Raw genomic sequence first — 8,685 nt, 5'->3', positions numbered from 1 at the left:
TAATCATGAATAATAATTTAATCTTGAGAAAGGGTTTGGCTTAAGTTACTGAGGCTGGCCTTGAATTTGTGATCTTCCCGCCTCAGCTTTCTGCATTGATTGCTAGGATTATAGGTAAGTGCCACAGAACCCAGCAATAATAACTTAAAAAAAAAAAAAAGCTGGGCTTGTGGCTCAGCGGCAGAGCGCTTGCCTTGCATGTATGAGGCCCTGGGTTTGATCCTCAACACCACATAAAAATAAATAAACTAAAGGTATTTTGTCCATCTACAACTAAAAAATTTAAAAAAAGAAAAAGAAAGAATTGTTTGTTTAAAGACCTAACACTCCCTTTAGGCATAGCATGACTCCCACACTCTGACAACTTTTTATTTTTATTTCTTTTCCATCCACACTAGTCTGGGGAAGAAGTAGGTCTCAGACACAAGAAGCATTTTTATTCAGTTGAAAATTTTTATTCTGGGGCACCTGTAAACTCAGTGATCATTTCATAAAAGGAAAGGGGCTTTCTGGAAAGGTTTCAGCCCCTGCTGCTTCCAGCCACTTCTTAACAGTCCTGGGCAGCATCAACTCACCTGGCCTTCCTCTCCCTCCAGGCTCTTATGTTTGTCTGAGTCAATGTTAGAAGTTTGCACAGGCGGTGACATTTCAGGAAAGGTCTCCAACCCTGAAGGCATTCCCTGAAAACTTTGCCTACTCCCAAAGTGCCCTCAATCCAAAGAAATGCTACTTTGTAGCTGAGGGCTTCTGGATTCATTCTGAGTTCTGTTGGGTGGAGACGCCTGGCCACCAAGGACAGGACTGGAGTGGAGATGCAGGAAGAGTGGCCGAGAGCTGGCTGGCTGGCTGCAGGCTGATTTCCCTTTCTGTGTCCAGCCTTCACTCCAGTGCTCCAGGGCAGGTTGCTCACCAGCGCCCTCTACCTTTTGGCCCCGGCCCTGGGCAGGATGCTTCTACATTTTGGCTGCTGCAACTTGGGGAAGCCAGGAGAAAGGTGGGTGCCTCCCTGGACTGGTTTTCTAGGGTTGCTCCAACAAACTATCCCACACTCAGTGGCTTCCACAACACAGTCCTAGGGCACAAAATTCTGAGTCAAGGTATTGGCAGGGCTGTGCTTCCTCTGGAAACTCTGGCGGATCTGTTCCTTGCCTCTTCTGGCTCTGGCAGCTGCCCACATTCCTTGGCTTGTGGCTGCATTGTTCCAATCTTGCCTTCGTGGTCATTTTGCCTTCTCTTTACTGCCTGTCACCTCTCTGCCTTCTTGGCAGGATACACGTGAGTGCATTTCAGGCCCTCTTGGATAATCCTCAAGACCCTTAATTGAATCACATCTGCAAGTCTTTTTGCCATGAAAGGTAACATTCATGATCCCAGGGATCAAAGCATGTACATCTTTTCTGGGCCATTACTCAGCCTACCACACTCCCTGTGGCTAAGAGATGTTCCCCCAAAGCGCCTGTGTTTATTTGGGAATAGCCAGTGGTAAAATGATTAGAATATGTGAGCTGTAACCTAATCAGTCCATCCTAGTTTGAATGGACTGACTGGGCAGTAACTGTAGGCAGGTGGGTCGTGGCTGGAGGAGGTGGGTCTCCCCTTCCATTTTCTTTTTCTGCTTCCTGTCTGGCATGAGGAAAGCATCCCTCTCCACTACACCCTTCTGCCATGATGTTCTGCCTCATCTTGGGCCCAGAGGAACAGGGTCATCTGACCATGGGCTGAACCTCTGAAACCATGGGTCAAAACAACCTTTTTGTCCTCTAAGTTGTTCTTGTCAGGTATTTTGGTCACAGCGAGGCGATGCTGACTAACACACTCTACAAGAAAGAATGCATCTTGGCTTTGTGGGAGCGCCCCGCACACGTGCTCTGAGATTTCCACTTGAGCACAGATGCTTCCCTTGTTGCCACTAAAGATGAATTTAGAAAGAGGCAGTGACTGGGGACCATGAAGGGAAGACCACAGTGGCCTTGAATAGGAGAAGCAGAGATGTTTCAAGTCATGAAAGACAGATGAGAGCAGAAGACAGGGTGAAGGATGAGCCAGAGGGCATTGAGTCAGGGAGAGGAAAGAGTCTGTGCTGGTCTCATGGTCTGGGGTAATAATGTCACAGACTCGGCCGCTATGGGATTCCCCTTCCCTGTATGCACAACTAACTGGTGTTACTTTCATCTTATATAAACCCCTTTTTGAAAAATATCGTAGAAGGCTTATATATGCAGCAACTCAGATTTGAGGAGGGGAGGATTACACCCTAACAAAGGATGTGTGCCCTTCATACCCAAAGCTTTTAACTGCCAGTTTCTTCCACTGGAAGTCAGTGCTTCCTTGGGGGATGGGGGACATACCCTACTCCTGCTTCCTCTTTGCTACTTGTTCTTTCCCCTCAGACTCCTCAGTTCCATCTCAAATTCTTCTCCCTGGCCCTAGATTTTGACACTGCTCAGTGTCACCACCAGGAAAATATCCTGCACTGTGTCCCAGGTAAGTTCATGGACTTACATGGAGTGAACTTCTCTAGTGACATTCAGCTGCTGAGGACAGGCCTGGGGGAGATAAAATGCCAGGTTTTCCTTTCAGTAAGATCAAGGCACACAAGGTCAGAAGGGCAGGGAGTAGGGCCCAGAGAAGTGTGTGTGGTAGGGATTAGGAGTCTAGAGGTTGTGTCTTGAGTGGCCACCGCACGCGATGGCGGAGTGCCTGTCTACAGCTCGTCTGGAAGGGAGGAACAGGCCAAGCTGAGGTTGGAAGGGATGGGGCAGCAGCATTGCTCGTTGAAGCCGGGATAGGGGATGTTTGTCCTTCTGTGGTTCATGTTTTATCTGTGTTCACATATGATTATTGAGTGGTTTTGTTTTGGTCTTGACCCCTACAGATCACAGAGTGACCTTTACTGACATTGCTGTTCTGTGAAAATGTTGTCCCTAATGGGAGAACACCAAGGCAGGTGACAGTGCTGGGCAGGCTTCTAAGTGAAGAGGACTGCGTTTCTCTTTTTCACCCCCTACAGTTGACCAGACATTAAGAGAAAGAAAATTCCAGCGTAAAATAAACGGGCTCTGCATGTCTGACATTCAGGAAAAAAAAAAAAAAAGTCAGGGTTAACAAATTCCCTAAGCTCCCAACAGCAGACATACACTGCCTTTTGAAGAGTAATTAAAATTGCATGTCAAAGCCATCTGAATGCAAGAGCAATGAAAACATTCTCATTTCTCTTGTTATAGGTACAGTCCAGAGACACGTAGTCCCTGAATCTGACCTACTTTTTAAAACTGTGATAATCTTTGGGGGGGATTATCTGGAGGATGCTACATAATTTTCTTTTAAATTCCATTACAGTGGCTATTTTTTTAAAAAAATAACAACACTGTTTCTATTTTCATGACCTTGAATTTATTGATTTTCTTTTCCACCTACACAAAATGCTATTTTAGCAAACAAATGCTTCTGGAAATAAATATGATTCCCATATCATGCTATTTAGAAGACAGTATGAGGGAGAAAAGTGAAATGAGGGCTAGACCTTGTCACCCCAACAAGTTGAGAAAGAAATTAGGTAAGGAAGTGAAGGCTTAAGGGGGAAGTCCATGCACGTCTCATGGCAGGGAGTGGGAACCCAATATTTTTTTTCTCAGTAAATAGAGGAGACGTTGAAAACATTTAACTTGGTATAATCTTTCTGAGGAGCAACTCAGTCTCACATATTCCTTAATCCAGTCTTTTTATTTGCAGAAATTTACTCAAGAAAATAATGTCCAAGAAACTTTTAAAGAAGCTGCGAAGCCCTCCATCACAACACTGCTTCTAATCACAAAAATGAAACAAAACCCTATCCCCTCAAAAACAGACGTAATGACATTGAACAAATGTAGAGTTAAGAAATCTACAAAATAACATGCACAGTATAATTCTATTTTATACACATATACATCTATAGATCTAAGTTCTACAAAATGTCACCAGTTAGTAATGGCATGATGGGATCATGAAGTTTATCTTTGTTTTTAACTTGTTTTCTAATTTTCTCTAATAAACATTATCTTCATAATACAAAATAAAACTTATTTTTAATTAGAAAACCTCATTATTCCTTTTATTTGGTGTCCTCTTGAAATCAAACAGGGGTAATCTAATATATCTAGGCCTTAGGCATATAATAAATTTTATGCCTTCTTTTCTTTATAAGAGTTTTAAAAACAAATAAAACAATCAAACTAGGCATTAAGCCCATATGATTTTTTTATGATTCTGTATTTACTCATTCAGTGGGTTCTCTGAATTTATCTTTTTTATCATCTCAGTAAAAACAGAAAACTATGCTTTTCTCAATATAAGAGCCTAGTAGGTAACAAAGAAGACCCAGACCTTGATCAGACAAATAATTCCACAGGCAGATCAGCGAATAAGGAAAGGTAAAATCTCTGTGGAGAAATGGTGGAACCTTCAGCTCTCACATCTTGAAAAGTTCAGACACTTATCCTTATTTTCGAGAAAAATAGCTCAGCAGTTGTAGTTGATGTGATCTTGTTGATACTCTGGAAACTCTGGATTTGTTTTCTTAAAGAAGGTTTCATATAATGTGTTATTGCCTGAAGGTATTTGCAGGTGTAGTCAATATCTATTAGTCAAGCTCAAAACCCTAGCTTAGATCTGGTTTTGGAGTTCACTGTGAGGCTACTAAAATTCTCTTGACCAGCAACCTGGAGTGAAAGGGCAGAAATTTTTATCCATATTTTCTGTTTGCCATCAACAGCCGGCAAACCCTCAAATATATACTCAACCTTCTTTGAGGATGGTGAGGAGTGCTGATAGACACATCGATTTCACTCAACTATAAACAGGAATAACATGAACCAGAGTTTCACATTCCAGTGGTCAACTGCCCCATATTCAAGTGTCCATTTTTCCTCACATTTTATTGGGAGTCTGAGTCCCTCCCAGCCCTTCAAGATTCTGGAAATGTTGGACTGGGTTTTTAAAAGCTGTGAGGTTGTAGCATGCAGCCAATGTAAGACTTGCCTTTGTGAACCGCTGTGCCCCACATGCACCCTTCTTTTGTCCTCTGAGGAAGGCTAGCGCTGGTAAACCAATCTTCTTGCAGCTCCCTTTCCACTGTAGGTGATGGGAGAAAGGTGAGAAGTGGGGAATGTGACTTTCATGGTGCACATCTTTTCTTTCTGATGCATGAAGAACTCCAGGAAAATTTGCCTAAGCCATGCCTACTGGCTAGTTCAGGGGCAGGAGACTCTTGTCTTCCTACAGCTGAAGAGAAGGCTTTACTCAGTGGTTGTTCAATAGAATGAGTAGAAAACCTGAGTGAATGGAAGCTGGGGCTCAAACTTGGAATGCTAAGGGGAACTTCAGTGTTTTCTAGACTAGCCATTTACTATATAATTGGAAAAATTACATAATTTCCAAGTCTCAAAGTGCTCATCTATAAAGCAGAGATAATAACCACCTGGCAGGATGGCTGAGGATTATGTGAGTAACTACGTGCAAAACATCTAATACCATGACATGCCACATGGATTGACTTCTATCTTCAGGTCATAAGGGAGAGGGGCCCCTGTTGAGGCCTGGGAGGAAGGATTCAATGGTTAAGTCCACTCTTAGGATCTGCTGGTGTAATGTCACCACACACTCAGGATTCTCTACCTTCATGCCAGCTTTTCCAAAGATGTCTAAAGCATTTTGGCAATAAAAAGAAAAATAGTAGTCTTGATCTGGCCTAATTTTTAGAAGAAGAAGTCAAGTTGCACAGATTCTTTTTCAATTCTTCCCAAATTTTTGATACTTGCTACAAGTGCTGGACAAGACAAAGAAGTAAAAGAGCAAATATGATACTGGTAATTTTGAAACTTCAGGCAAGTTAAGATTGACTGCTTGTTTCACCGGTGATTTTATCATTGATTCAAGATACTGAAGTATAGAGTAACACATTTCTAAAAGCAACCAAAACCAATACAACACATATTTACGAATGAGATTAAATAACAATTCAAAATAAAGGTTTTTGTCAGCCACTAACAAGTCCTTGTCCTTTTACCCTGCTTGTTTTGTTATAACACACTTGATGATATACCTAACACTTTATAGTTTTACAGGATGTTGGGCATTTTCCCAAAAGAATACTCTCACAAGAACCAAAAAACCTTAAAATGCAAAGTACTATACATATACAAATGTTATTCTTATTACATTTTTATAAAAAATTCTCCAATTTGAATTGCTGTAGGGAGATTCCCAATGAACTGGCCTGGGTTCCATAAAGCCCTTGCCTGTCCGTACAGCATATTGACTTAGGTGAGTGGTTTTTAGCCTTTTGACTGTGCATTGGTATTACCTGAGGAGATTTAAAAACCAGAATCTGGATCCTTCCCCACCCACTAAGATTCTGGAAACACTGGCTTGTGGTTTTAAAAGCTGTGAGGTGTTAATTTGCAATCAGAGTGAACTGTGTCAGGTGAAGGTAACACTTAGTACCTCTGTGAACCACTGTGGAGATTACCTGTGTCTGGAGGTGTTCTTTGCCTCCTCTTGACCTCATCCTAAATGTGAGTCTTCATGGCTCCTGGGCCATAGGACCTTGAGCCTTTGTGGTAAGTGTTGTCTAATAGGATTTTGGATCATCAAGTCAACCTTCTCATAGCAGAGTCTTTCTCATTGCTTACTTAAGGACTAGGGAAAGGGAAATGAGCCAAGTGAGGAGATGCTGCCTGTTTGACATACAGGAAACGAATTTTCTAAATATAACAGATCCTTTCCTTTTTTATTTTTTCTTCAGTGCTGGGGACTAAACCCAGGGCTTCAGAACCCAGGGCCTTGCACATACTAGGCCAATGTTCTACCATTGAGCTACCCCACCAGCCTTACTTGTTTATTTTACCGATTTTTCTTTTTTTATCTATTCCTTCAGCTTTCATTCATGTTTTCCTAAATATCCATTTCCTCTGTGGATACTGTCACCTCTGTTCCTTCACTGATGGTGATTTTTAGCAGCAGGCTGGCTGTTATTAGCAACCTGTCAAACGTTTGGGGAGGGGAAGATCACAGAGCAGTGAGATCAGATTCCATGCTTTGGCAGTTAGAATACAATGGACAGTCAGCCCGCAGCTCTGATGCCATCTTTGCTTCATCATTTAAACACCACTACTTTAGATAAGGAAATTTATGTTAGATGCTCACAGAATCCATTTATTATCATTCCTTTCTGACACAGTCCCATTAATACAGTCATCCATGTATCTTTGTCAGGACTTTTGTGATGGAGTGTTTAGTTAGTTCCTTCTCAAATAAAGCAAATTCAGTGTAATGTCAAAACTTGATGGATGTCTTATCTTTTTTTCCCTTCAAAACAACACATTTTCTAAATGCCCTAAAATATGCTTATAGTCTGCTTTTGGAGAATCAAGATTACACCAGCCTGCAGGAGCATTCATATTCAGCAGCTTATTTTGATTGTTTCAGTAGTTGAAAGAACCACTCTTTGAAAACAGATGTGTCAAAATGAGAGCCTTTCCTGTTTCTGGCAAAGCTGGACCTTCATCCCAAGTCACTGTGTCACAGTGAAAACCCAATGTGGGAGGAAAGAGCAGCATTCAGATTACTGGCCTCACATTATTTCCTCACATACCTCCTATGCCAAGATTCTTTGGCCAGTTAAAAATCATTGATTTGCTTTTTTTGATGATACAAACTGCATTCATTAATTTGGCCCATCCAACTTGAGCAGACCACCTCATTAATCTAAAAAGAAGGAAAAACAACGTGTGACACAGACTGCTCTAAGTTCTTTGCAAATAGCATTGAAAAACAGAAAAGCAAATGATGAAATTGAGGCTGGTGACCTTGCATACTCAGTCCTCTGGCTGTTTTCTGAGGGGCCAAAGAATACTTTGAGTCCTCCCATTTCAGGGAATCCTAGGCAATTGCTGGAGGCAGAATCTGAATGGCAGTCATCATCTGTCTGGTAAGGCATGCTTTCAGACTATTGTCACATACAGCAGTAAAACTGGAATGGTTTGTTGTGACTTGCTGCAGTCCGGCTGCAGCAAAATAACCGGGGGTGGGGTGGTGGGGTGGGGGGGGTGGGGGACGAACAACTTGTGTACGTTGATACAGCAGGAGTAGGAGCCGTTTACTGCAGGACAGGAGCAGTATTTATACATTCCACAGAGTTTATCTAATTAGCATAAACTAGATACATCAGTCAACCAATCAGGAATCTCCACACTTAATGGCTTGCTTTTGTTACTTCTCAAAACCACTCCCTCTGGCATTTTGCCAGGCACCATCCAGACTTGTTTACCAACTCTAACATTCCCCTGGCTAAATGCCAGGTGTTATTTTGACTTGTTTACAGACTCTAACATTTCCCCTTTTGTTTAATTTAAATAACGACCATAGTGGTTTTTACAGAAACACCATAAATAACCTGCTACAAACAGAAATGGGAGGATACAAAAATGCCACAATACCAAGCCACTTGATGGCTCCATGCAAGAAGCCCTTGGAAAAATTATACCAGCAATGACACCATCTGCAATTTGTTGTAGATTACATTTTGTTGTCTCAGTCCAGGTAAAGCAGTGTCTCAATAGATTAACTCAGAGTCCAGGTAAATCACAGTCCAGGTAAGTTCTGCAGGCAGCTAGCTTAAATCACAGTCCAGATAAGTTCTGCAGG

The sequence above is a fragment of the Marmota marmota genome, unplaced genomic scaffold (assembly GCF_001458135.2).
Source record: "Marmota marmota marmota unplaced genomic scaffold, marMar, whole genome shotgun sequence".
In the NCBI taxonomy this organism is placed as follows: domain Eukaryota; kingdom Metazoa; phylum Chordata; class Mammalia; order Rodentia; family Sciuridae; genus Marmota; species Marmota marmota.
This window is presented reverse-complemented; position numbering follows the sequence as displayed.